This window comes from Oncorhynchus gorbuscha, unplaced genomic scaffold (genome assembly GCF_021184085.1).
Source record: "Oncorhynchus gorbuscha isolate QuinsamMale2020 ecotype Even-year unplaced genomic scaffold, OgorEven_v1.0 Un_scaffold_387, whole genome shotgun sequence".
Classification (NCBI taxonomy): domain Eukaryota; kingdom Metazoa; phylum Chordata; class Actinopteri; order Salmoniformes; family Salmonidae; genus Oncorhynchus; species Oncorhynchus gorbuscha.
The window spans coordinates 213,752-241,061 of record NW_025745234.1 but is presented as its reverse complement, the minus strand read 5'-3'; the positions used below and the strand labels follow the sequence as shown (position 1 = coordinate 241,061).

The following is a 27,310-nucleotide window of genomic DNA, read 5'->3' as shown; positions in this document are numbered from 1 at the left end:
ACCTTGTCCTGTCTGTCTCACTACCCAGCCGACAGAGATAGTGACCTTGTCCTGCTGTCTCACTACCCACACTGTCTGTCTCACTACCCAGCCGACAGAGATAGTGACCTTGTCCTGTCTGTCTCACTACCCAGCCGACAGAGATAGTGACCTTGTCCTGTCTGTCTCACTACCCAGCCGACAGAGATAGTGACCTTGTCCTGTCTGTCTCACTACCCAGCCGACAGAGATAGTGACCTTGTCCTGCTACACTGTCTGTCTCACTACCCAGCCGACAGAGATAGTGACCTTGTCCTGTCTGTCTCACTACCCAGCCGACAGAGATAGTGACCTTGTCCTGCTACACTGTCTGTCTCACTACCCAGCCGACAGAGATAGTGACCTTGTCCTGTCTGTCTCACTACCCAGCCGACAGAGATAGTGACCTTGTCCTGTCTGTCTCACTACCCAGCCGACAGAGATAGTGACCTTGTCCTGTCTGTCTCACTACCCAGCCGACAGAGATAGTGACCTTGTCCTGTCTGTCTCACTACCCAGCCGACAGAGATAGTGACCTTGTCCTGTTTGTCTCACTACCCAGCCGACAGAGATAGTGACCTTGTCCTGTCTGTCTCACTACCCAGCCGACAGAGATAGTGACCTTGTCCTGTCTGTCTCACTACCCAGCCGACAGAGATAGTGACCTTGTCCTGTCTGTCTCACTACCCAGCCGACAGAGATAGTGACCTTGTCCTGTCACTGTCTGTCTCACTACCCAGCCGACAGAGATAGTGACCTTGTCCTGTCTGTCTCACTTCCCAGCCGACAGAGATAGTGACCTTGTCCTGTCTGTCTCACTACCCAGCCGACAGAGATAGTGACCTTGTCCTGTCTGTCTCACAACCCAGCCGACAGAGATAGTGACCTTGTCCTGTCTATCTCACTACCCAGCCGACAGAGATAGTGACCTTGTCCTGTCTGTCTCACTACCCAGCCGACAGAGATTGAAAGATTAGTGGAATCTGTGTGGGTTGCTGGACAGGTAGGATGACTGACAGTGAAGGTGAACAGGTGGTCACGTGTCAGGTGACAGAGGAATGTATGAGACTGAGGCAGGAATTCCTTTAACCATAAAGTGGTATATTTACTGGTAGTCTGTGGTGGATTCATAGACGCACAGAACTTCTGGATCAGATGGATTTAGGGAAGAGAAAGCAGCGAGATCAGGCAATGGCAATTTCCTCCTTTTATGGAGTTGAGATCTGTTGGACATTTCCACCTGACCTAATTAAAGCGCCCCTGGCCCAGCTGAGTAAATGGCAATTAATTAAAGGAGTATTCCACCAACTCCATGGGCCTTTTCTACAGCCACCCCGGAAATTTGTTAATTTCCACATTCCTCAAAAAGGCTCATTGCTCCCCATCCCCTGTCATCTCAGGGAGAGGAATCAGTCGGGCAACTGGCCGGATATATGTCCGGTTCTTCACCTGGATTTCCACTGATCTAACACAACCATCGGTCCCAGGCATGGTCTTAGTTATACGGCCCACCGGCCAGGAGGCTCGAGGCAGCTGAGGGTCCACCATCATTACTACTTGGCCAGTTTCCAGGCTGGCCATTTCTCTCCGCCATTTCCCTCTGTGCTGTAGACTTGGTAGGTAATCCCGAATGAATCGGGCCCAAAAATGGTCAGCTAAGATTTGGCTGTGTCGCCACCGGCGTCTGCCGACGAGGTTGGTATCAGCATACATGGCTTGAGGAAGTGACGCATCTCGGCGTCCCATCAAGAGCATATTCGGTGTAACCGGATCGGGGTCAGCGATGTCTGCAGAGAGATATCCCAAGGGTTTGGAGTTCAGAATCCCTTCCACCTCTATCAGGACAGTCCTCAAGACCGTTTCAGTGACAGTTTGGTCCCCTAGTACGACTCGTAAGGCCGTCTTTACAGATTTGATCTCTCGCTCCCATGTTCCTCCAAAATGAGGAGCGCCTGGAGGGTTAAATTTGAATGAGATTTGTTGGTCCATCAGCTGATCCTGGAAGCTGGGTTCCATGGCTTTGAAGGCTTCCTCCAACCTGGCTTCTCCCTGCCTTGAAGTTCGTACCTCTGTCAGCCAGGATCTCGTAGGGTTTCCCCGTCGGGAGATAAACCGCCGTAGGGCCATGAGGAAGGCTTCCGTATCCAAACTCTCCAGTAGGTCCAGGTGGACACATCTGGTTGTCATACACTTGAATAGAATGCCCCAGCGCTTTTCCACACGACGACCTAACTTGATCATCAAGGGGCCGAAGCAATCTACTCCTGTTGACCAGAAGGGTGGTTTAAGGAGGCGCAAGCGAGCAGGGGTAAATCTGCCATTTTGGGCACCGTAGCTCCGGCCCGCCATCTCTGACATTCTACGCAGGCGTATTGGTGCTTACGAATGGCTCCTCGTCCTCCAATTATCCAGTACTTCCGCCTCATCTCCCCATAGACCCTCTCTGGCCCTGGGTGGAGAAGCCGCTCATCATAACTCTTGATGAGGAGCCTGGTAAGAGGGTGTCTGGAATCGAGGATAATTGGGTGGATAGCATCTGGGTCCAAAACCTCCGCTTGGCGCAGCCTCCTCCGACTCTGATCACTCCAAGGATTGGATCATATTCTGGGGCAAGAGAGAGAAGACGGCTGCCCTTAGCCACTTCCCTACCGGCTTTCAGAGCTTTTAACTCCTCAGGGAAGCTAACTGCTTGTGCTTGCTGGAGGAGTAGTGTCTCTGCCGCGAGGGAGGTAGGTATAGAAGCCACCCCATCTGAGGTCTGGTTTGTGGCTGTGATCAGATCCGGCAGTGTTTGGGATTGTGTTAGGTCAGGGAGAGCCGTTGTTGGTTCCGTAGAAATACTGTAGCATTGGGCGGACTTCCTTAACTCATGAGCTTCAGTTGGTTGCGGAGGGGCCGCACGCCTGGGGGCTGTCGGCCACTCGTTCTCTGGTTGGGACAAGAATGGTGGTCCCAAGCTCCAGCGATGGGGTTTAGCCAATTCCTTAAGGGTTTTACCTCTAGTAATGTCATCAGCAGGATTGTTTATGCTATCAACATACCTCCAGTCCTGGACTTCTGTTAGGTCTTGATTTCCGCAATGCGAGTCCCGACAAACACCTTATACCTGCAGGACTCCGACTTGAGCCATGTCAATACAGTGGTCGAATCACTCCAGTAGATGATCCTTTGGATTGGCAAGGTGAGCTCGGCTCGCAAGGTAGAGGCCAACTGGGCTCCGGAAAGGGCAGCACTGAGTTCCAGCCTAGGCATTGACAACTGCTTCTTGGGTGCGACCCTGGACCTGGCCATGACAAAGGAGACATGGGTGTGGCCTGCCTTATCCTCCACTCTAAGATAGGAAACCGCCCCATAAGCTCGCTCCGAAGCGTCACAGAACACATGCAGTTCCAGGCATGATCCCAGTTGGTCAACACAGGATGGTACATAACATCTTGGCATTTGGACATCAGAGAGCTCCGTTAACTCAGTTTCCCAACAGATCCATCGTTCCACTAGGTCAGCTGGGTGGATTGGTTCATCCCAGTCCCTCTTGGTCTGCCACAGGTCCTGGACTAAGACTTTGGCCCGTGTTGTGTATGGCAGGATATACCCAAGGGGATCGTATTGACTGGCCAGGGTCCGATAGATGGTGCGCAGAGTGGGGTTTCGGTACTGGGGATGAGCGGTGCTTATACCCCAGGGTATCCGGTAGGCAGCTCCACCTCAGTCCTAGAGTGGGCTCTTCTGGGTTAGCACCAGACTGCGTTAGCCATAGTTCACTGCTACTGGACCTAGCTTGTGGCGGGAGCTGCTGGATAACCTCCGCTCTGTTACTAGCCCACTGTCGGACCTCAAATCCCCCTTTGGACAGGAGATTCCGCACTTTATCAAGGAATGATTTCGCTTCAGCCGTGGATGGGATGCTTTGTAAGCAGTTATCCACATAGAAGGCATTTTCCACTGAATCCAATACTTCTGGGTCACTGTCTGGATGCTCCCGTGCGTGTCTCTGCAGAGCGTATATGGCACAGCAAGGACTGCAGGTGGTGCCGAATGGGAGTACCTGCCATTCATAGATTGTGGGCTCTGCATCTCGTTCCATATTTCGCCATATGAACCGGAGCAGTGTGGTGTCGGAAGGCAGTAAACAAATCTGATGAAACATGGCTTTGATGTCTCCACTGATGGCTGTAGAGTGCTGCCGGAACCGGAGAAGGACACCGAGCAAGGAAGGACCTAAGGTTGGTCCGGGGAGTAGACAGTCATTCAGGCTTTGACCAGCTGCTTGGAATGAACAGTTGAAGCCAAGTCTATACTTCCCACCATGTTGCTGGATAACATGGTGAGGGAGATACCAGGATTCACGGAGTGCGTTTCCCTCTTCATGAGCTGTCACTTCAGTGACGTAGCCTGCCTTCACAAGGTTATGAATCTCTCGGTTATGAACTTCTGCAAGCTCAGGATTCTTCACCAGGCGTCGCTCTGTTCCACGCAGTAGTGGGAGTACAGCCCGTGTCGTGGTTGCCAGAGGAGGATGGTTGGGCACCCGTAGCAGTGGGGTTGCATACCTGCGAACGCCATCCATTTCAGTGGTGGTGGTGCTCTTCTCCAGGAGGTCTAATGCATAGGAGTCATTTTTCGAGCGAGTGACCTCCTGTAGCTTCCGGTTGGAGAAGGTGTCCATCTTCCATAGCATCTCAACATTCCGAAGGAGGTCAGTGGCTGCATCTGGATTGCTTCTGGTGAAGAGGACTTGCTGTGACTGTACATCTTGGGTGGAGAGAAGTAGATGGGATGGACCTTGCACAGCCCAACCCAAGGATGTATGGACAGCAATGGGTCCTCCTTCTGGTCCAGCTCGTATAGGCTCAGTCGGGGTGACGAGATGTGGGTGGTCTGACCCAATCAGGATAAGTGGTGCTACTCTGGCCAGGTTAGGAAGAGGCAATCCTCGTAGATGAGGATATTGTTTCTGTAGAACACTTACCGGGCAGGAGTGCTCTGCGAGATTCAAGCCATCTGCCGTGAAGGCATTGGTGATGTTATAGGCCACGCCCCTGTTTCCTGAAGGTGAAATGCTAAAGGTTACAGCAGAGCCTTTCATTTGGATAACATCATGTCGCACCGTTCTGAGATTAAGGGTCTCGGGGTCCCTTCCAGGTTAAGCTGACGGGTGGCCGCTGTGAGAATGATTGTTCTTTCTGACCCATCATCTAGAACGGCGAATGTATCAATGCTTCTCCTTCACTTTGCAGAGTGACCTTGACCACCTTCAACATGACCCTTGGAGATCGGTTCTGCTGGTCGAGATACAGCTCCTTTGCAGCTCCTACCATGAGCATACTCTGCTCCTTCTTTGCTTGGGGAAATAGATCATGCAACACGGTGAGATGGATTTCTTTACAGCGGTTGCAGGGTTTCCTCAATGTGCAGGTCTCCACCTTATGGCTACGGGCACACTTGTAGCATCGCTCGCCTGAAGTGATCCAGGCCTTCAATTGAGTTTGAGTGAGCTTTTTTACTCTGGGGCATGAGCCAAGGAAGTGCCCCTTACTATTGCAATATGGGCAGTAAGGCTGGAATTTGATGTTCTTGCTCTTGAGAGGGGTCTTCTTCCCGGTTCCTCCCCGGCCTCACTATTTAAGTACATGGTAGTGGGATTTGGTCTTCTCTGTCCCTGCTGGCGTTCAAACTCCTTCCTTCCCCCTATGGCTATGGCGGAGATTGTGGCCTGGTGAGCGATGCTCTTCGCCTTTGCCTTCACCTCCAACCATGTGGCCAGGTCTCTGAGAGCATAGGTGCTTCTCGAGCCCTCTTTCAGGATGCCCTTATTCAAACAATGTTCAATGAAACTGTCTCTGAGGTACACTGGAAGTTTGCTGAGAAGCCTGTCCACGTGGGAGCCACATTTAAGCTCGTTCCCGTCTTCTCCTTCAACGGATTGGAGCATCGAGGTCAGGGATTGGACAGCCAGGAGAATTCTTGGAAAGCAGCATGGTCTCCCATTTTAATTGGAGACGTGTTCAGGATGTTGTTTAGTTCATTCTGACTAGCTGACGTGGCTCACCATATCTCGCCTTCAGGGCCTGGAGAGCTGCAGTGTATGGTGTTGCGGAGTGCATAAAGGATTGGGCCAGCCTGTATGCACTGGGAAACCGCAAATGATCCATTAGTACTTGGTATTTGTAGCGTTCTGACAGATGACCGTGAATACCCAGTAGGCTCTCCAATGCCATTTCCAAAAGGACAAATTCACTCTCCTTTCCGTTTTCAAAGTATGGCAGTTTGGGTCTGGGAATTCCATAGGCTGAGGCTACTAGAAGTTTCATAATGTTGGCTCCCTCTTCTGGTTGCGTGAAGGATAAACCCGGGACTTCTGATGAGCCCACTGTGGCCTCATTGGGCCGGTCACCTACTGTCCCAGACCCACCATTTGTGGCAGCCGGAATTGGGCGAGAGCCCTCCGACCTGTTGTTTGAGGACTGGCCTGGCCCTGGATGAAAGGAACGATTTGCCTTGGTTGGTAATTGGCGGAAAGGCGAAGGAGTGATGCTTTGTCCAGATGGAGGAATGCTAACTTGTGTCACTGGCATAGAGGGCGTTGGCGGAGCGGCCCGTCTCCCGTGCTCCTTGTTGGCTGTTGACCCCGGAGCCTCCGAGGACTGTGTGCCATGCTGTACCAGAGGGGCAGATTGGGAAAGAAAGGCAGACAGTTCAGGTCCATGTGGAGGGGTGGTCAGGTCAACTCCCTGTTCGTTCCTTTCCAGGAAGGATGAGACCATCCGTGCCTCCTCTAATTCCCTTCTGGCTTGACGGTGCCGTCGCTGCTGTGCCAAGTCCTTGGCAATGAATTCCCTTTCCTGTAGAGCTCTACGGGCCTGCACATCCAATTGGTGACATCGTTCGTCAGCCTGTCGTTCCTCCTCAATCTGACGCTCAATTTCCTCCAAAGGTAATAGTTTCATCCTCTCTTGTAGGACAGCGGTCTGTGAATTGCTGAGGGCTAGTGAATGGCGGCTGCCATGGCCACTTCCAAAGGGGTATCCACTGGTCGAACTCCCACTCCGTCTAGAGTGCTTCGACAATTTCCCATTAGTTAAGGGCTGAGCGGAGCCTGCCTCTGGAAGCTGGTCGACCTGTGCAGTGGGAGTTACCTCTTCCATAGGTTCCTCACGTAGACCACTTTCCTGATCCAAAGTAGTTTCCGGTCCTTGGCTCAGAGGGGATGGTTGATGGCTGAAACATATAGTTGATCCATCAACTCTTTGAGCTCTGGTGGGCTTGCCCTTTGATGTCGGAACCTCGACCACATAGTCCTTAAGATAACCAGGTGCTTGCCTGGTTCTTCTGGTGCTGCTGGTGGTTGAGGATGAAGCCTTTGTTACTTTAGGCTTAGCTCCTGGATATTTCCTTTGTTCCAAGACCTTTCTCTCAGCTGCTCTCTCCTCCTCACTTCCTCCTTCCAGTGGAGACAATTCTTCCCTCTCCGCCTCCATTTCCTTTTCACCTGTCTTTGGTTCAGTCATCATCTGGCTCAAAGGACCATTGAAAGATTAGTGGAATCTGTGTGGGTTGCTGGACAGGTAGGATGACTGACAGTGAAGGTGAACAGGTGGTCACGTGTCAGGTCAGCTGAGTAAATGGCAATTAATTAAAGGAGTATTCCACCAACTCCATGGGCCTTTTCTACAGAGATAGTGACCTTGTCCTGTCTGTCTCACTACCCAGCCGACAGAGATAGTGACCTTGTCCTGTCTGTCTCACAACCCAGCCGACAGAGATAGTGACCTTGTCCTGTCTGTCTCACTACCCAGCCGACAGAGATAGTGACCTTGTCCTGTCTGTCTCACTACCCAGCCGACAGAGATAGTGACCTTGTCCTGTCTGTCTCACTACCCAGCCGACAGAGATAGTGACCTTGTCCTGTCTGTCTCACTACCCAGCCGACAGAGATAGTGACCTTGTCCTCGAGACGTACTCCCCGTTCTCTCCCAAATCTCTAGTCAGGTCGTCACCGAGCTCAGACAGTCTGTGTTTTAAATACCAGAAAGACATATTGTTTTCACCCTCATTCTGACTCGGACTACACAGTTATTGATTATGATTTAGACATTCTGATCAATTCCATACAATTAATATGTTTCAGGGCGGAACATTCTAATCAATTCCATACAATTAATATGTTTCAGGGCGGAACATTCTAATCAATTCCATACAATTAATATGTTTCAGGGCGGAACATTCTAATCGTTCAATTAACAGACACTTCTCACCTACCACTAACATAGTCTAGTATAGTTAAACTAGTTAAACTACTTAAACTAAATAACACACTTAAAATGATAGGTTTTCACGTCTCTGTGTAACCACACCGTGTAAACATTCACAGTGCAGGGTGGGAAAAGTATGTGAACCCCTTGGATTTAATAACTGGTTGCCCCTCCCTTTGTCAGCAACAACCTCAACCAGACGTTTTCTGTAGTTGTGGATCAGACCGGAGCAACAGTCAAGGAGGAATGTCCTCTTTACAAAACTGTTTCAGTTCTGTGGCGAAATCTAACCCCACATTCTGTCCCACAGAAATCAATCTAACCCCACATTCTGTCCCACAGAAATCATTCTAACCCCACATTCTGTCCCACAGAAATCATTCTAACCCCACATTCTTGTGACCTCTCTTGAGGTCGTCCCACAGCATCTCAATCGGGTCGAGGTCAGGACCGGGTCACTCCTGAAGGCGTATTTTCCTCTGTTGAAGAGCCATTCTGTTGGTGATTTACTACTGTGTTTCCTGTTGCATCACCCAACATCCTGTGGAGCTTCAACAGACAGACAGCCCAACATCCTGTAGAGCTTCAACAGACAGACAGCCCAACATCCTGTAGAGCTTCAACAGACAGACAGCCCAACATCCTGTAGAGCTTCAACAGACAGACAGTCCAACATCCTGTAGAGCTTCAACAGGCGGAGAGACAGCCCAACATCCTGTAGAGCTTCAACAGACAGACAGTCCAACATCCTGTAGAGCTTCAACAGGCGGACAGACAGCCCAACATCCTGTAGAGCTTCAACAGGCGGACAGACAGCCCAACATCCTGTAGAGCTTCAACAGGCGGACAGACAGCCCAACATCCTGTAGAGCTTCAACAGGCGGACAGACAGCCCAACATCCTGTAGAGCTTCAACAGACGGACAGACAGTCCAACATCCTGTAGAGCTTCAACAGACAGAGAGCCCAACATCCTGTAGAGCTTCAACAGACAGACAGTCCAACATCCTGTAGAGCTTCAACAGGCAGACAGCCCAACATCCTGTAGAGCTTTAACAGACAGATAGTCCAACATCCTGTAGAGCTTCAACAGACAGACAGCCCAACATCCTGTAGAGCTTCAACAGGCAGACAGACAGCCCAACATCCTGTAGAGCTTCAACAGACAGACAGCCCAACATCCTGTAGAGCTTCAACAGGCAGACAGACAGCCCAACATCCTGTAGAGCTTCAACAGACAGACAGCCCAACATCCTGTGGAGCTTCAACAGACAGACAGCCCAACATCCTGTAGAGCTTCAACAGACAGACAGCCCAACATCCTGTGGAGCTTCAACAGACAGACAGCCCAACATCCTGTAGAGCTTCAACAGACAGACAGCCCAACATCCTGTGGAGCTTCAACAGACAGACAGCCCAACATCCTGTAGAGCTTCACTAGACAGACAGCCCAACATCCTGTAGAGCTTCAATAGACAGACAGACAGCCCAACATCCTGTAGAGCTTCAACAGACAGACAGCCCAACATCCTGTAGAGCTTCACTAGACAGACAGCCCAACATCCTGTAGAGCTTCAACAGACAGACAGACAGCCCAACATCCTGTAGAGCTTCAACAGACAGAAAGCCCAACATCCTGTAGAGCTTCAACAGGCAGACAGACAGCCCAACATCCTGTAGAGCTTCAACAGGCAGACAGACAGCCCAACATCCTGTAGAGCTTCAACAGACAGACAGCCCAACATCCTGTAGAGCTTCAACAGACAGACAGCCCAACATCCTGTGGAGCTTCAACAGACAGACAGCCCGACATCCTGTAGAGCTTCAACAGACAGACAGCCCAACATCCTGTAGAGCTTCAACAGACAGACAGCCCAACATCCTGTAGAGCTTCAACAGACAGACAGCCCAACATCCTGTAGAGCTTCACTAGACAGACAGCCCAACATCCTGTAGAGCTTCAACAGACAGACAGACAGCCCAACATCCTGTAGAGCTTCAACAGACAGACAGCCCAACATCCTGTAGAGCTTCAACAGACAGACAGCCCAACATCCTGTAGAGCTTCAACAGGCAGACAGACAGCCCAACATCCTGTAGAGCTTCAACAGACAGACAGCCCAACATCCTGTAGAGCTTCAACAGACAGACAGCCCAACATCCTGTAGAGCTTCAACAGACAGACAGCCCAACATCCTGTAGAGCTTCAACAGACAGACAGCCCAACATCCTGTAGAGCTTCAACAGACAGACAGCCCGACATTCTGTAGAGCTTCAACAGACAGACAGCCCAACATCCTGTAGAGCTTCAACAGACAGACAGCCCAACATCCTGTGGAGCTTCAACAGACAGACAGCCCAACATTCTCCTGCAAAATGTCTTGATAATCTTTGGGAAGAATTGGTGCGCTGTGCCTTTTTTCCCCTCCACACATAGTGTTGCGTGTTCCTTCAAAACAACTTCATTTGAGTTTCATCTGTCCACAGAATATTTTGACAGTAGCGCTGTGGAACATCCAGGTGCATTTTTGCGATCTTCAGACTTAAAAAAAAAATGTTTTGGACAGCGGTAGCTTCTTCCCCGGTGTCCTCCCATGAACACCATTCTTGTTTAGTGTTTTACGTGTCGTCGACGCGTCAACAGAGATGTTCGCATGTTACAGAGATTTCTGTAAGTGTTCAGCTGACACTCTAGGATTCTTCTGAACCCTCATTGAGCATTCTGCGCTGTCATCTTTGCAGTCATATTTGCAGGACGGCCACTCCTTTTAATGTAGCCTATATTTACAGTAACTAAGCAAGTCAGTTAAAGAACAAATGATTATTTATGAAGACAGTCTACCACCGGCCAAACCCGGACAACGCTGAGCCAATTGTGCGCCGACCTATGGGACTCCCAATCACGGCCGGATGTGATACAGCCTGGAATAGAACCAGGGACTGTAGTGACGCCTCTTGCGCTGAGATGTAGTGCCTTAGACCGCTGCGCCACTCTGGGAGCCCCATAACAGAGATGGTAACAACACAGTAAATGTGCAAGAGGGACAACTAGTTGCTAAAGCTAGCGCTTTGATTGGAGCGTTTCGCTTCCGCAGCTGCGCAGACACGAGGGACCTGGCTGGAGCTGTCATCTGGAAAGGGAGGAGAGGAACAGAAGAGAATAACGAAATAAACGCAGCGAGGACGCGAACACTCAAGAAAGAGGTGAGTGAATGTGGAATGTCCAGAATGCATTGCTCTTGAATAAAGGAGTTGCGTGTCACCGTTATAACGGACACAACGACTAGAAACAGTTACGTGTCTCTGGCGTGAATAGGAACTTTTCCCCCTATTCCTTTAGGCAAACGCGTCGGTGTTTGGTCGAGTTGGGGGGTTTGATGTGTTGTAAAGTCTAGGGGAGAGAAGGAGATAAGAGACGAGGGCCTGCGACGACCAGATGAGCACGTCTCTCTCTCACCTCTGTCTCAACCATGAACAACTTTCTCTTGTTTCTCTCCAGACAACAGTTTAGCTCTACATTGAACTGTAGACTGTGTGTGTGTGTGTGTGTGTGTGTGTGTGTGTGTGTGTGTGTGTGTGTGTGTGTGTGTGTGTGTGTGTGTGTGTGTGTGTGTGTGTGTGTGTGTGTGTGTGTGTGTGTGTGTGTGTGTGTGTGTGTGTGTGTGTGTGTGTGTGTGTGTGTGTGTGTGTGTGTGTGTGTGTGTGGAATTGGTGAGCCTTTATCTAGAGCTGCGCGGTTTGTAGAAATCATTCACAGGGCTTTGCTTTGCAACCCGAGATAAAGACCGTTTCAGGTTGGGTATCCGTAGAGTATCCCCACTTGAAACGGGGGTTTTTACCTCGGCGCTTTGCAACAAACCGTGGAGCCAAACATTGTGCGCCGCCCGGTTGTGGGTTAAACTAACGGAGTAGTAGTCAGGTTCGTTAAGAGGTAGTCTTCTCCACGGTGTCGGTAGTATATTGCGCTGTTGTTACACCGTTTCCCTGTCAGTGTGATGGTGGACTGTAGACTAGTTAGACCACAGGCACCATTGACTATTTCCTTGACTATTTATAGGGAGCAGCGCTACTCTGTGGATGTGAGTTGAGTCTTGGGACGTTAAGGAGACTAAGTCTACTGACTACCATGTTATCGCTACTAACTAGTCTTGTCATGCATTGAATGTGAATGCGTTTCATGGGATGTTAACAGTGTTGTTGATGTCCTCACTCTGTGATGCTATTCACAGCTGTGTGTTGCAGTAGGTCACGTTTTGAGGCGACCCGAATTCAACAAATTCACATAGAGATTACCCTCCTCTTATCTATAATAATCTAGTTTTGTAGACTAGCCCCCTCTGCACAGTCTACCCTCCTCTTATCTATAATAATCTAGTTTTGTAGACTAGCCCCCTCTGCACAGTCTCCCCTCCTCTTCTCTATAATAATCTAGTTTTGTAGACTAGCCCCCTCTGCACAGTCTCCCCTCCTCTTCTCTATAATAATCTAGTTTTGTAGACTAGCCCCCTCTGCACAGTCTACCCTCCTCTTATCTATAATAATCTAGTTTTGTAGACTAGCCCCCTCTGCACAGTCTACCTTCCTCTTCTCTATAATAATCTAGTTTTGTAGACTAGCCCCATCTGCACAGTCTACCCTCCTCTTATCCATAATAATCTAGTTTTGTAGACTAGCCTACCTGCACAGTCTACCCTCCTCTTCTCTATAATAATCTAGTTTTGTAGACTAGCCCCCTCTGCACAGTCTCCCCTCCTCTTATCTATAATAATCTAGTTTTGTAGACTAGCCTACCTGCACAGTCTCCCCTCCTCTTATCCCTTGGCACATCTAAAGCTTTTTATTGTAGGGTGTTGCTGTAGGCCACCAAGTGCTAACAGTCAGTGTCTAAATAATATGTGTGAAATGCTTGATAGTGTTTGTGATGTAAACAGAGATGTTAACAGACTTGATAGTGTTTGTGATTTAAACAGAGAGGTTAACAGACTTGATAGTGTTTGTGATTTAAACAGAGATGTTAACAGACTTGATAGTGTTTGTGATGTAAACAGAGATGTTAACAGACTTGATAGTGTTTGTGATTTAAACAGAGATGTTAACAGACTTGATAGTGTTTGTGATTTAAACAGAGATGTTAACAGACTTGATAGTGTTTGTGATTTAAACAGAGATGTTAACAGACTTGATAGTGTTCGTGATGTAAACAGAGAGGTCTACTTTCTCAGGGACCTGAATATGGACTGGTTTTCATCAAGCTGTCCTCTCAACAGGAAGCTTCTCACTGCAACCAGTGTCTGTAATCTGGTTCAGGTTATTAATCAACCTCTCAACAGGAAGCTTCTCACTGTAACCAGTGTCTGTAATCTGGTTCAGGTTATTAATCAACCCACTCAACAGGAAGCTTCTCACTGTAACCAGTGTCTGTAATCTGGTTGAGGTTATTAATCAACCCACTCAACAGGAAGCTTCTCACTGTGACCAGTGTCTGTAATCTGGTTCAGGTTATTAATCAACAGGAAGCTTCTCACTGTAACCAGTGTCTGTAATCTGGTTCAGGTAATTAATTAACCCACTCAACAGGAAGCTTCTCACTGTAACCAGTGTCTGTAATCTGGTTCAGGTTATTAATCAACCCACTCAACAGGAAGCTTCTCACTGTAACCAGTGTCTGTAATCTGGTTCAGGTTATTAATCAACCCACTCAACAGGAAGCTTCTCACTGTAACCAGTGTCTGTAATCTGGTTCAGGTTATTAATCAACCCACTCAACAGGAAGCTTCTCACTGTAACCAGTGTCTGTAATCTGGTTCAGGTTATTAATCAACCCACTCAACAGGAAGCTTCTCACTGTAACCAGTGTCTGTAATCTGGTTCAGGTTATTAATCAACCCACTCAACAGGAAGCTTCTCACTGTAACCAGTGTCTGTAATCTGGTTCAGGTTATTAATCAACCCTCTCAACAGGAAGCTTCTCACTGCAACCAGTGTCTGTAATCTGGTTCAGGTTATTAATCAACCCTCTCAACAGGAAGCTTCTCACTGTAACCAGTGTCTGTAATCTGGTTCAGGTTATTAATCAACCCACTCAACAGGAAGCTTCTCACTGTAACCAGTGTCTGTAATCTGGTTCAGGTTATTAATCAACAGGAAGCTTCTCACTGTAACCAGTGTCTGTAATCTGGTTCAGGTTATTAATCAACCCTCTCAACAGGAAGCTTCTCACTGTAACCAGTGTCTGTAATCTGGTTCAGGTTATTAATCAACCCTCTCAACAGGAAGCTTCTCACTGTAACCAGTGTCTGTAATCTGGTTCAGGTTATTAATCAACCCACTCAACAGGAAGCTTCTCACTGTAACCAGTGTCTGTAATCTGGTTCAGGTTATTAATCAACAGGAAGCTTCTCACTGTAACCAGTGTCTGTAATCTGGTTCAGGTTATTAATCAACAGGAAGCTTCTCACTGTAACCAGTGTCTGTAATCTGGTTCAGGTTATTAATCAACAGGAAGCTTCAACCAGTGTCTGTAATCTGGTTCAGGTTATTAATCAACAGGAAGCTTCTCACTGTAACCAGTGTCTGTAATCTGGTTCAGGTTATTAATCAACCCACTCAACAGGAAGCTTCTCACTGTAACCAGTGTCTGTAATCTGGTTCAGGTTATTAATCAACAGGAAGCTTCTCACTGTAACCAGTGTCTGTAATCTGGTTCAGGTTATTAATCAACAGGAAGCTTCTCACTGTAACCAGTGTCTGTAATCTGGTTCAGGTTATTAATCAACAGGAAGCTTCTCACTGTAACCAGTGTCTGTAATCTGGTTCAGGTTATTAATCAACCCACTCAACAGGAAGCTTCTCACTGTAACCAGTGTCTGTAATCTGGTTCAGGTTATTAATCAACAGGAAGCTTCTCACTGTAATGCCTGTAATCTGGTTCAGGTTATTAATCAACAGGAAGCTTCTCACTGTAACCAGTGTCTGTAATCTGGTTCAGGTTATTAATCAACCCTCTCAACAGGAAGCTTCTCACTGTAACCAGTGTCTGTAATCTGGTTCAGGTTATTAATCAACCCACTCAACAGGAAGCTTCTCACTGTAACCAGTGTCTGTAATCTGGTTCAGGTTATTAATCAACCCTCTCAACAGGAAGCTTCTCTGTAATCTGTAAATCAACAGGAAGCTGTCTGTAATCTGGTTCAGGTTATTAATCAACCCACTCAACAGGAAGCTTCTCAACAGGAAGCTTCTCACTGTAACCAGTGTCTGTAATCTGGGTTCAGGTTATTAACCAGTGTCTGTAATCCAGGTTATTAATCAACAGGAAGCTTCTCACTGTAACCAGTGTCTGTAATCTGGTTCAGGTTATTAATCAACCCTCTCAACAGGAAGCTTCTCACTGTAACCAGTGTCTGTAATCTGGTTCAGGTTATCAACAGGAAGCTTCTCACTGTAACCAGTGTCTGTAATCTGGTTCAGGTTATTAATCAACCCACTCAACAGGAAGCTTCTCACTGTAACCAGTGTCTGTAATCTGGTTCAGGTTATTAATCAACCCACTCAACAGGAAGCTTCTCACTGTAACCAGTGTCTGTAATCTGGTTCAGGTTATTAATCAACAGGAAGCTTCTCACTGTAACCAGTGTCTGTAATCTGGTTCAGGTTATTAATCAACCTACCAGGGTGTTCACAAACAACCACAGGGATTAATATTGATCACATGTTTACTAATACTGTAGAACTGTGTTCTGAAGGTGTATCAGTACCCATTGGATGCAGTGATCACAATATAATGACTAGTCAACCAGCACAGCCTATCACTAGTCTACCTGCTAGTCAACCAGCACAGCCTATCACTAGTCTACCTGCTAGTCTACCTGCTAGTCTACCTGCTAGTCTACCTGCTAGTCTACCTGCTAGTCAACCAGCACAGCCTATCACTAGTCTACCTGCTAGTCAACCAGCACAGCCTATCACTAGTCTACCTGCTAGTCAACCTGCTAGTCTACCTGCTAATCTACCTGCTAGTCAACCAGCACAGTCTATCACTAGTCTACCTGCTAGTCTACCTGCTAGTCAACCTGCTAGTCAACCAGCACAGTCTATCACTAGTCTACCTGCTAGTCTACCTGCTAGTCTACCTGCTAGTCTACCTGCTAGTCAACCAGCACAGTCTATCACTAGTCTACCTGCTAGTCTACCTGCTAGTCTACCAGCACAGTCTATCACTAGTCTACCTGCTAGTCTACCAGCACAGTCTATCACTAGTCTACCTGCTAGTCTACCTGCTAGTCTACCTGCTAGTCAACCAGCACAGCCTATCACTAGTCTACCTGCTAGTCTACCTGCTAGTCTACCTGCTAGTCAACCAGCACAGTCTATCACTAGTCTACCTGCTAGTCTACCTGCTAATCTACCTGCTAGTCTACCTGCTAGTCAACCAGCACAGTCTATCACTAGTCTACCTGCTAGTCTACCTGCTAATCTACCTGCTAGTCTACCTGCTAGTCAACCAGCACAGTCTATCACTAGTCTACCTGCTAGTCAACCTGCTAGTCTACCTGCTAGTCTACCTGCTAGTCTACCTGCTAGTCTACCAGCACAGCCTATCACTAGTCTACCTGCTAGTCAACCAGCACAGTCTATCACTAGTCTACCTGCTAGTCAACCAGCACAGTCTATCACTAGTCTACCTGCTAGTCAACCAGCACAGCCTATCACTAGTCTACCTGCTAGTCAACCAGCACAGTCTATCACTAGTCTACCTGCTAGTCAACCAGCACAGTCTATCACTAGTCTACCTGCTAGTCAACCAGCACAGCCTATCACTAGTCTACCTGCTAGTCAACCAGCACAGCCTATCACTAGTCTACCTGCTAGTCAACCAGCACAGTCTATCACTAGTCTACCTGCTAGTCAACCAGCACAGTCTATCACTAGTCTACCTGCTAGTCAACCAGCACAGCCTATCACTAGTCTACCTGCTAGTCAACCAGCACAGTCTATCACTAGTCTACCTGCTAGTCAACCAGCACAGCCTATCACTAGTCTACCTGCTAGTCTACCTGCTAGTCTACCTGCTAGTCAACCAGCACAGCCTATCACTAGTCTACCTGCTAGTCTACCTGCTAGTCTACCTGCTAGTCTACCTGCTAGTCAACCAGCACAGTCTATCACTAGTCTACCTGCTAGTCTACCTGCTAGTCTACCTGCTAGTCAAACAGCACAGTCTATCACTAGTCTACCTGCTAGTCTACCTGCTAGTCTACCTGCTAGTCAACCAGCACAGTCTATCACTAGTCTACCTGCTAGTCTACCTGCTAGTCTACCTGCTAGTCAACCAGCACAGTCTACCTGCTAGTCTACCTGCTAGTCTACCTGCTAGTCTACCTGCTAGTCAACCAGCACAGCCTATCACTAGTCTACCTGCTAGTCTACCTGCTAGTCAACCAGCACAGCCTATCACTAGTCTACCTGCTAGTCTACCTGCTAATCTACCTGCTAGTCAACCAGCACAGTCTATCACTAGTCTACCTGCTAGTCTACCTGCTAATCTACCTGCTAGTCTACCTGCTAGTCAACCAGCACAGTCTATCACTAGTCTACCTGCTAGTCTACCTGCTAGTCTACCTGCTAGTCTACCTGCTAGTCAACCAGCACAGTCTATCACTAGTCTACCTGCTAGTCTACCTGCTAGTCTACCTGCTAATCAACCAGCACAGTCTATCACTAGTCTACCTGCTAGTCTACCTGCTAATCTACCTGCTAGTCAACCAGCACAGTCTATCACTAGTCTACCTGCTAGTCTACCTGCTAATCTACCTGCTAGTCAACCAGCACAGTCTATCACTAGTCTACCTGCTAGTCTACCTGCTAATCTACCTGCTAATCTACCTGCTAGTCAACCAGCACAGTCTATCACTAGTCTACCTGCTAGTCTACCTGCTAATCTACCTGCTAGTCAACCAGCACAGTCTATCACTAGTCTACCTGCTAGTCTACCTGCTAGTCAACCTGCTAGTCTACCTGCTAGTCTACCTGCTAGTCAACCAGCACAGTCTATCACTAGTCTACCTGCTAGTCTACCTGCTAGTCTACCTGCTAGTCTACCTGCTAGTCAACCAGCACAGTCTATCACTAGTCTACCTGCTAGTCTACCTGCTAGTCTACCTGCTAGTCAACCTGCTAGTCTACCTGCTAGTCAACCTGCTAGTCTACCTGCTAGTCAACCAGCACAGTCTATCACTAGTCTACCTGCTAGTCTACCTGCTAGTCTACCTGCTAGTCTACCTGCTAGTCAACCAGCACAGCCTATCACTAGTCTACCTGCTAGTCTACCTGCTAGTCTACCTGCTAGTCTACCTGCTAGTCTACCTGCTAATCTACCTGCTAGTCTACCTGCTAATCTACCTGCTAGTCTACCTGCTAGTCTACCTGCTAGTCTACCTGCTAATCTACCTGCTAGTCTACCTGCTAGTCTACCTGCTAGTCTACCTGCTAGTCTACCTGCTAGTCAACCAGCACAGCCTATCACTAGTCTACCTGCTAGTCTACCTGCTAGTCTACCTGCTAGTCTACCTGCTAGTCAACCAGCACAGCCTATCACTAGTCTACCTGCTAGTCTACCTGCTAGTCTACCTGCTAGTCTACCTGCTAGTCAACCAGCACAGCCTATCACTAGTCTACCTGCTAGTCTACCTGCTAGTCTACCTGCTAGTCTACCTGCTAGTCTACCAGCACAGTCTATCACTAATCTACCTGCTAGTCTATCTGCTAGTCTACCTGCTAGTCTACCTGCTAGTCTACCTGCTAATCTACCTGCTAGTCTACCTGCTAGTCTACCTGCTAGTCTACCTGCTAGTCTACCTGCTAATCTACCTGCTAGTCTACCTGCTAATCTACCTGCTAGTCTACCTGCTAATCTACCTGCTAGTCAACCAGCACAGCCTATCACTAGTCTACCTGCTAGTCTACCTGCTAGTCTACATGCTAATCTACCTGCTAGTCTACCTGCTAGTCTACCTGCTAATCTACCTGCTAGTCTACCTGCTAGTCTACCTGCTAGTCTACCTGCTAATCTACCTGCTAGTCTACCTGCTAGTCTACCTGCTAGTCAACCTGCTAGTCTACCTGCTAGTCTACCTGCTAGTCTACCTGCTAGTCTACCTGCTAGTCAACCAGCACAGTCTATCCGCACTCATGTCCATGTCAAACCTGCTAGGCTACCTGCTAGTCTACCTGCTAATCTACCTGCTAGTCTACCTGCTAGTCTACCTGCTAGTCTACCTGCTAGTCTACCTGCTAATCTACCTGCTAGTCTACCTGCTAGTCTACCTGCTAATCTACCTGCTAGTCTACCTGCTAGTCTACCTGCTAATCTACCTGCTAGTCTACCTGCTAGTCTACTTGCTAGTCTACCTGCTAGTCTACCTGCTAGTCAACCAGCACAGCCTATCACTAGTCTACCTGCTAGTCTACCAGCACAGCCTATCACTAGTCTACCTGCTAGTCAACCAGCACAGTCTATCACTAGTCTACCTGCTAGTCAACCAGCACAGTCTATCACTAGTCTACCTGCTAGTCAACCAGCACAGCCTATCACTAGTCTACCTGCTAGTCAACCAGCACAGCCTATCACTAGTCTACCTGCTAGTCAACCAGCACAGTCTATCACTAGTCTACCTGCTAGTCAACCAGCACAGTCTATCACTAGTCTACCTGCTAGTCAACCAGCACAGCCTATCACTAGTCTACCTGCTAGTCAACCAGCACAGTCTATCACTAGTCTACCTGCTAGTCAACCAGCACAGTCTATCACTAGTCTACCTGCTAGTCAACCAGCACAGCCTATCACTAGTCTACCTGCTAGTCAACCAGCACAGCCTATCACTAGTCTACCTGCTAGTCAACCAGCACAGTCTATCACTAGTCTACCTGCTAGTCAACCAGCACAGTCTATCACTAGTCTACCTGCTAGTCAACCAGCACAGCCTATCACTAGTCTACCTGCTAGTCAACCAGCACAGTCTATCACTAGTCTACCTGCTAGTCTACCTGCTAGTCTACCTGCTAGTCAACCAGCACAGTCTACCTGCTAGTCTACCTGCTAGTCTACCTGCTAGTCAACCAGCACAGCCTATCACTAGTCTACCTGCTAGTCTACCTGCTAGTCAACCAGCACAGCCTATCACTAGTCTACCTGCTAGTCTACCTGCTAATCTACCTGCTAGTCAACCAGCACAGTCTATCACTAGTCTACCTGCTAGTCTACCTGCTAATCTACCTGCTAGTCTACCTGCTAGTCAACCAGCACAGTCTATCACTAGTCTACCTGCTAGTCTACCTGCTAGTCTACCTGCTAGTCAACCAGCACAGTCTATCACTAGTCTACCTGCTAGTCTACCTGCTAGTCTACCTGCTAATCAACCAGCACAGTCTATCACTAGTCTACCTGCTAGTCTACCTGCTAATCTACCTGCTAGTCAACCAGCACAGCCTATCACTAGTCTACCTGCTAGTCTACCTGCTAGTCTACCTGCTAGTCAACCAGCACAGCCTATCACTAGTCTACCTGCTAGTCTACCTGCTAGTCTACCTGCTAGTCTACCTGCTAGTCAACCAGCACAGTCTATCACTAGTCTACCTGCTAGTCTACCTGCTAGTCTACCTGCTAGTCAAACAGCACAGTCTATCACTAGTCTACCTGCTAGTCTACCTGCTAGTCAACCAGCACAGTCTATCACTAGTCTACCTGCTAGTCTACCTGCTAGTCTACCTGCTAGTCAACCAGCACAGTCTATCACTAGTCTACCTGCTAGTCTACCTGCTAGTCTACCTGCTAGTCAACCAGCACAGCCTATCACTAGTCTACCTGCTAGTCTACCTGCTAGTCAACCAGCACAGCCTATCACTAGTCTACCTGCTAGTCTACCTGCTAATCTACCTGCTAGTCAACCAGCACAGTCTATCACTAGTCTACCTGCTAGTCTACCTGCTAATCTACCTGCTAGTCTACCTGCTAGTCAACCAGCACAGTCTATCACTAGTCTACCTGCTAGTCTACCTGCTAGTCTACCTGCTAGTCAACCAGCACAGTCTATCACTAGTCTACCTGCTAGTCTACCTGCTAGTCTACCTGCTAATCAACCAGCACAGTCTATCACTAGTCTACCTGCTAGTCTACCTGCTAATCTACCTGCTAGTCAACCAGCACAGTCTATCACTAGTCTACCTGCTAGTCTACCTGCTAATCTACCTGCTAGTCAACCAGCACAGTCTATCACTAGTCTACCTGCTAGTCTACCTGCTAATCTACCTGCTAATCTACCTGCTAGTCAACCAGCACAGTCTATCACTAGTCTACCTGCTAATCTACCTGCTAGTCAACCAGCACAGTCTATCACTAGTCTACCTGCTAGTCTACCTGCTAGTCAACCTGCTAGTCTACCTGCTAGTCTACCTGCTAGTCAACCAGCACAGTCTATCACTAGTCTACCTGCTAGTCTACCTGCTAGTCTACCTGCTAGTCAACCTGCTAGTCTACCTGCTAGTCAACCAGCACAGTCTATCACTAGTCTACCTGCTAGTCTACCTGCTAGTCTACCTGCTAGTCAACCTGCTAGTCTACCTGCTAGTCAACCTGCTAGTCTACCTGCTAGTCAACCAGCACAGTCTATCACTAGTCTACCTGCTAGTCTACCTGCTAGTCTACCTGCTAGTCTACCTGCTAGTCAACCAGCACAGCCTATCACTAGTCTACCTGCTAGTCTACCTGCTAGTCTACCTGCTAGTCTACCTGCTAGTCTACCTGCTAATCTACCTGCTAGTCTACCTGCTAATCTACCTGCTAGTCTACCTGCTAATCTACCTGCTAGTCTACCTGCTAGTCTACCTGCTAGTCTACCTGCTAGTCTACCTGCTAGTCTACCTGCTAGTCAACCAGCACAGCCTATCACTAGTCTACCTGCTAGTCTACCTGCTAGTCTACCTGCTAGTCTACCTGCTAGTCAACCAGCACAGCCTATCACTAGTCTACCTGCTAGTCTACCTGCTAGTCTACCTGCTAGTCTACCTGCTAGTCTACCTGCTAGTCAACCAGCACAGCCTATCACTAGTCTACCTGCTAGTCTACCTGCTAGTCTACCTGCTAGTCTACCTGCTAGTCTACCAGCACAGTCTATCACTAATCTACCTGCTAGTCTACCTGCTAGTCTACCTGCTAGTCTACCTGCTAGTCTACCTGCTAGTCTACCTGCTAATCTACCTGCTAGTCTACCTGCTAATCTACCTGCTAGTCTACCTGCTAATCTACCTGCTAGTCAACCAGCACAGCCTATCACTAGTCTACCTGCTAGTCTACCTGCTAGTCTACATGCTAATCTACCTGCTAGTCTACCTGCTAGTCTACCTGCTAATCTACCTGCTAGTCTACCTGCTAGTCTACCTGCTAGTCTACCTGCTAATCTACCTGCTAGTCTACCTGCTAGTCTACCTGCTAGTCAACCTGCTAGTCTACCTGCTAGTCTACCTGCTAGTCTACCTGCTAGTCTACCTGCTAGTCAACCAGCACAGTCTATCCGCACTCATGTCCATGTCAAATCTGCTAGGCTACCTGCTAGTCTACCTGCTAATCTACCTGCTAGTCTACCTGCTAGTCTACCTGCTAATCTACCTGCTAGTCTACCTGCTAGTCTACCTGCTAATCTACCTGCTAGTCTACCTGCTAGTCTACCTGCTAATCTACCTGCTAGTCTACCTGCTAGTCTACTTGCTAGTCTACCTGCTAGTCTACCTGCTAGTCTACCTGCTAGTCAACCAGCACAGCCTATCACTAGTCTGCCTGCTAGTCTACCAGCACAGCCTATCACTAGTCTACCTGCTAGTCTACCTGCTAGTCTACCTGCTAATCTACCTGCTAGTCTACCTGCTAGTCTACCTGCTAGTCTACCTGCTAGTCAACCAGCACAGTCTATCCGCACTCATGTCCATGTCAAACCTGCTAGTCTACCTGCTAGTCTACCTGCTAATCTACCTGCTAATCTACCTGCTAGTCTACCTGCTAGTCTACCTGCTAGTCTACCTGCTAGTCTACCTGCTAGTCTACCTGCTAATCTACCTGCTAGTCTACCTGCTAGTCTGCCTGCTAGTCTACCAGCACAGCCTATCACTAGTCTACCTGCTAGTCTACCTGCTAGTCTACCTGCTAATCTACCTGCTAGTCTACCTGCTAGTCTACCTGCTAGTCTACCTGCTAGTCAACCAGCACAGTCTATCCGCACTCATGTCCATGTCAAACCTGCTAGTCTACCTGCTAGTCTACCTGCTAGTCTACCTGCTAATCTACCTGCTAATCTACCTGCTAGTCTACCTGCTAGTCTACCTGCTAGTCTACCTGCTAGTCTACCTGCTAATCTACCTGCTAGTCTACCTGCTAGTCAACCAGCACAGTCTATCCGCACTCATGTCCATGTCAAACCTGCTAGTCTACCTGTTAGTCTACCTGCTAATCTACCTGCTAGTCTACCTGCTAGTCTACCTGCTAGTCTACCTGCTAATCTACCTGCTAGTCTACCTGCTAGTCTACCTGCTAGTCTACCTGCTAATCTACCTGCTAGTCTACCTGCTAATCTACCTGCTAGTCTACCTGCTAATCTACCTGCTAGTCAACCAGCACAGTCTATCACTAGTCTACCTGCTAGTCTACCTGCTAGTCTACCTGCTAATCTACCTGCTAGTCTACCTGCTAGTCTACCTGCTAGTCTACCTGCTAATCTACCTGCTAGTCTACCTGCTAATCTACCTGCTAGTCTACCTGCTAGTCTACCTGCTAGTCTACCTGCTAATCTACCTGCTAGTCTACCTGCTAGTCTACCTGCTAGTCTACCTGCTAATCTACCTGCTAGTCTACCTGCTAGTCTACCTGCTAGTCTACCTGCTAGTCTACCTGCTAGTCAACCAGCACAGCCTATCACTAGTCTACCTGCTAGTCTACCTGCTAGTCTACCTGCTAATCTACCTGCTAGTCTACCTGCTAGTCTACCTGCTAGTCTACCTGCTAGTCAACCAGCACAGTCTATCCGCACTCATGTCCATGTCAAACCTGCTAGTCTACCTGCTAGTCTACCTGCTAATCTACCTGCTAATCTACCTGCTAGTCTACCTGCTAGTCTACCTGCTAGTCTACCTGCTAGTCTACCTGCTAGTCTACCTGCTAATCTACCTGCTAGTCTACCTGCTAGTCTGCCTGCTAGTCTACCAGCACAGCCTATCACTAGTCTACCTGCTAGTCTACCTGCTAGTCTACCTGCTAATCTACCTGCTAGTCTACCTGCTAGTCTACCTGCTAGTCTACCTGCTAGTCAACCAGCACAGTCTATCCGCACTCATGTCCATGTCAAACCTGCTAGTCTACCTGCTAGTCTACCTGCTAGTCTACCTGCTAATCTACCTGCTAATCTACCTGCTAGTCTACCTGCTAGTCTACCTGCTAGTCTACCTGCTAGTCTACCTGCTAATCTACCTGCTAGTCTACCTGCTAGTCAACCAGCACAGTCTATCCGCACTCATGTCCATGTCAAACCTGCTAGTCTACCTGTTAGTCTACCTGCTAATCTACCTGCTAGTCTACCTGCTAGTCTACCTGCTAGTCTACCTGCTAATCTACCTGCTAGTCTACCTGCTAGTCTACCTGCTAGTCTACCTGCTAATCTACCTGCTAGTCTACCTGCTAATCTACCTGCTAGTCTACCTGCTAATCTACCTGCTAGTCAACCAGCACAGTCTATCACTAGTCTACCTGCTAGTCTACCTGCTAGTCTACCTGCTAATCTACCTGCTAGTCTACCTGCTAGTCTACCTGCTAGTCTACCTGCTAATCTACCTGCTAGTCTACCTGCTAATCTACCTGCTAGTCTACCTGCTAGTCTACCTGCTAGTCTACCTGCTAATCTACCTGCTAGTCTACCTGCTAGTCTACCTGCTAGTCTACCTGCTAATCTACCTGCTAGTCTACCTGCTAGTCTACCTGCTAGTCTACCTGCTAGTCTACCTGCTAGTCAACCAGCACAGTCTATCCGCACTCATGTCCATGTCAAACCTGCTAGTCTACCTGCTAGTCTACCTGCTAGTCTACCTGCTAATCTACCTGCTAGTCTACCTGCTAGTCTACCTGCTAGTCTACCTGCTAATCTACCTGCTAGTCTACCTGCTAGTCTACCTGCTAGTCAACCAGCACAGCATAGAATCATGTTAAATAAGGTGTTAAATGACTAATGACCACCAACATGTGAACTTCATAGAATCATGTTAAATAAGGTGTCTAATGAAAGGCTAATAGTCTATTTTTTTGTTGTTGTTGTACATTATGACATATATATATATAAATACATTTTTCAATCATCCCCAAAATGAGGAAAAAGTAAAAGGCTTTGATTCCTGGTCAAACTGATGGAAACGGGTTGTAGAAAACATCTCTTAAAAAGAGCCAATCAGAGGGCCAAGAGTCACGAGCCAATCAGAGGGCCAAGAGTCACGAGCCAATCAGAGGACCAAGAGTCACGAGCCACTCAGAGGGCCAAGAGTCACGAGCCACTCAGAGGGCCAAGAGTCACGGGCCAATCAGAGGGCCAAGAGTCACGGGCCAATCAGAGGACCAAGAGTCACGAGCCACTCAGAGGGCCAAGAATCACGAGCCACTCAGAGGGCCAAGAATCACGAGCCACTCAGAGGGCCAAGAGTCACGAGCCACTCAGAGGGCCAAGAGTCACGAGCCACTCAGAGGGCCAAGAGTCACGAGCCACTCAGAGGGCCAAGAGTCACTAGCCAATCAGAGGGCCAAGAGTCACTAGCCAATCGTTGCTTTGCCAATCAATGCTGTGACTACTGTCTCTGACTGTGTGGAGAGGAGTCACTAGCCAATCGTTGCTGTGACTACTGTCTCTGACTGTGTGGAGAGGAGTCACTAGCCAATCGTTGCTGTGACTACTGTCTCTGACTGTGTGGAGAGGAGTCACTAGCCAATCGTTGCTGTGACTACTGTCTCTGACTGCGTGGAGAGGAGTCACTAGCCAATCGTTGCTGTGACTACTGTCTCTGACTGTGTGGAGAGGAGTCACTAGCCAATTCTATCTGAGTCAGTGTGTCATGTCATCGCTGAGACTCCATTCTATCTGAGTCCGTGTGTCCTGTCATCGCTGAGACTCCATTCTATCTGAATCAGTGTGTCATGTCATCGCTGAGACTCCATTCTATCTGAATCAGTGTGTCCTGTCATCGCTGAGACTCCATTCTATCTGAGTCAGTGTGTCCTGTCATCGCTGAGACTCCATTCTATCTGAGTCAGTGTGTCAGTGTCATCGCTGAGACTCCATTCTATCTGAATCAGTGTGTCATGTCATCGCTGAGACTCCATTCTATCTGAGTCAGTGTGTCCTGTCATCGCTGAGACTCCATTCTATCTGAGTCAGTGTGTCATGTCATCGCTGAGACTCCATTCTATCTGAGTCAGTGTGTCATGTCATCGCTGAGACTCCATTCTATCTGAGTCAGTGTGTCAGTGTCATCGCTGAGACTCCATTCTATCTGAGTCAGTGTGTCAGTGTCATCGCTGAGACTCCATTCTATCTGAGTCAGTGTCATCGCTGAGACTCCATTCTATCTGAGTCAGTGTGTCCTGTCATCGCTGAGACTCCATTCTATCTGAGTCCGTGTGTAATGTCATCTCCGACACTCCATTCTTTCTGCAGACATGGTTTAATGTTAATTCAGAGCAGATATTTAGCAGAGTTTTAGGAAAACGTGGACACACTAAAAAACGGTGGGAGATTTTTCTTCCATCTCCAGTTCTTACAGTAAATGTTTTAGTCAAATATTCAGTTTACATTTTTCAAAGTCGTCCTTCTGCATAGAGTTGTATGGTTTGTTAAACTTTGATATCAATGTTTTTTTGGTAGTGAAAAATGTTAGTCTCAGCTGATCCGTTACAGTGGAACTGTGCTGTTTGTCTTTCTGTTATAATGGCCTGTTTATGTTGCAAGGGCTTCTGGGAAATGA

At 48.2% G+C, this 27,310-nt stretch overlaps 1 protein-coding gene across 1 annotated transcript in view; it reads left to right on the top strand.

The window, feature by feature from the left end:
* The first annotated feature begins 11,211 nt into the window (after positions 1 to 11,211).
* The window catches only part of LOC124018062, a 20,521-nt gene continuing 4,422 nt past the window's right edge, over positions 11,212 to 27,310 (top strand). Inside the window, exon 1 of the mRNA XM_046333322.1 lies at positions 11,212 to 11,473. The gene's annotated coding sequence lies outside the window, so the exon portion shown is untranslated. The remainder of the gene's footprint in view (positions 11,474 to 27,310) is intronic.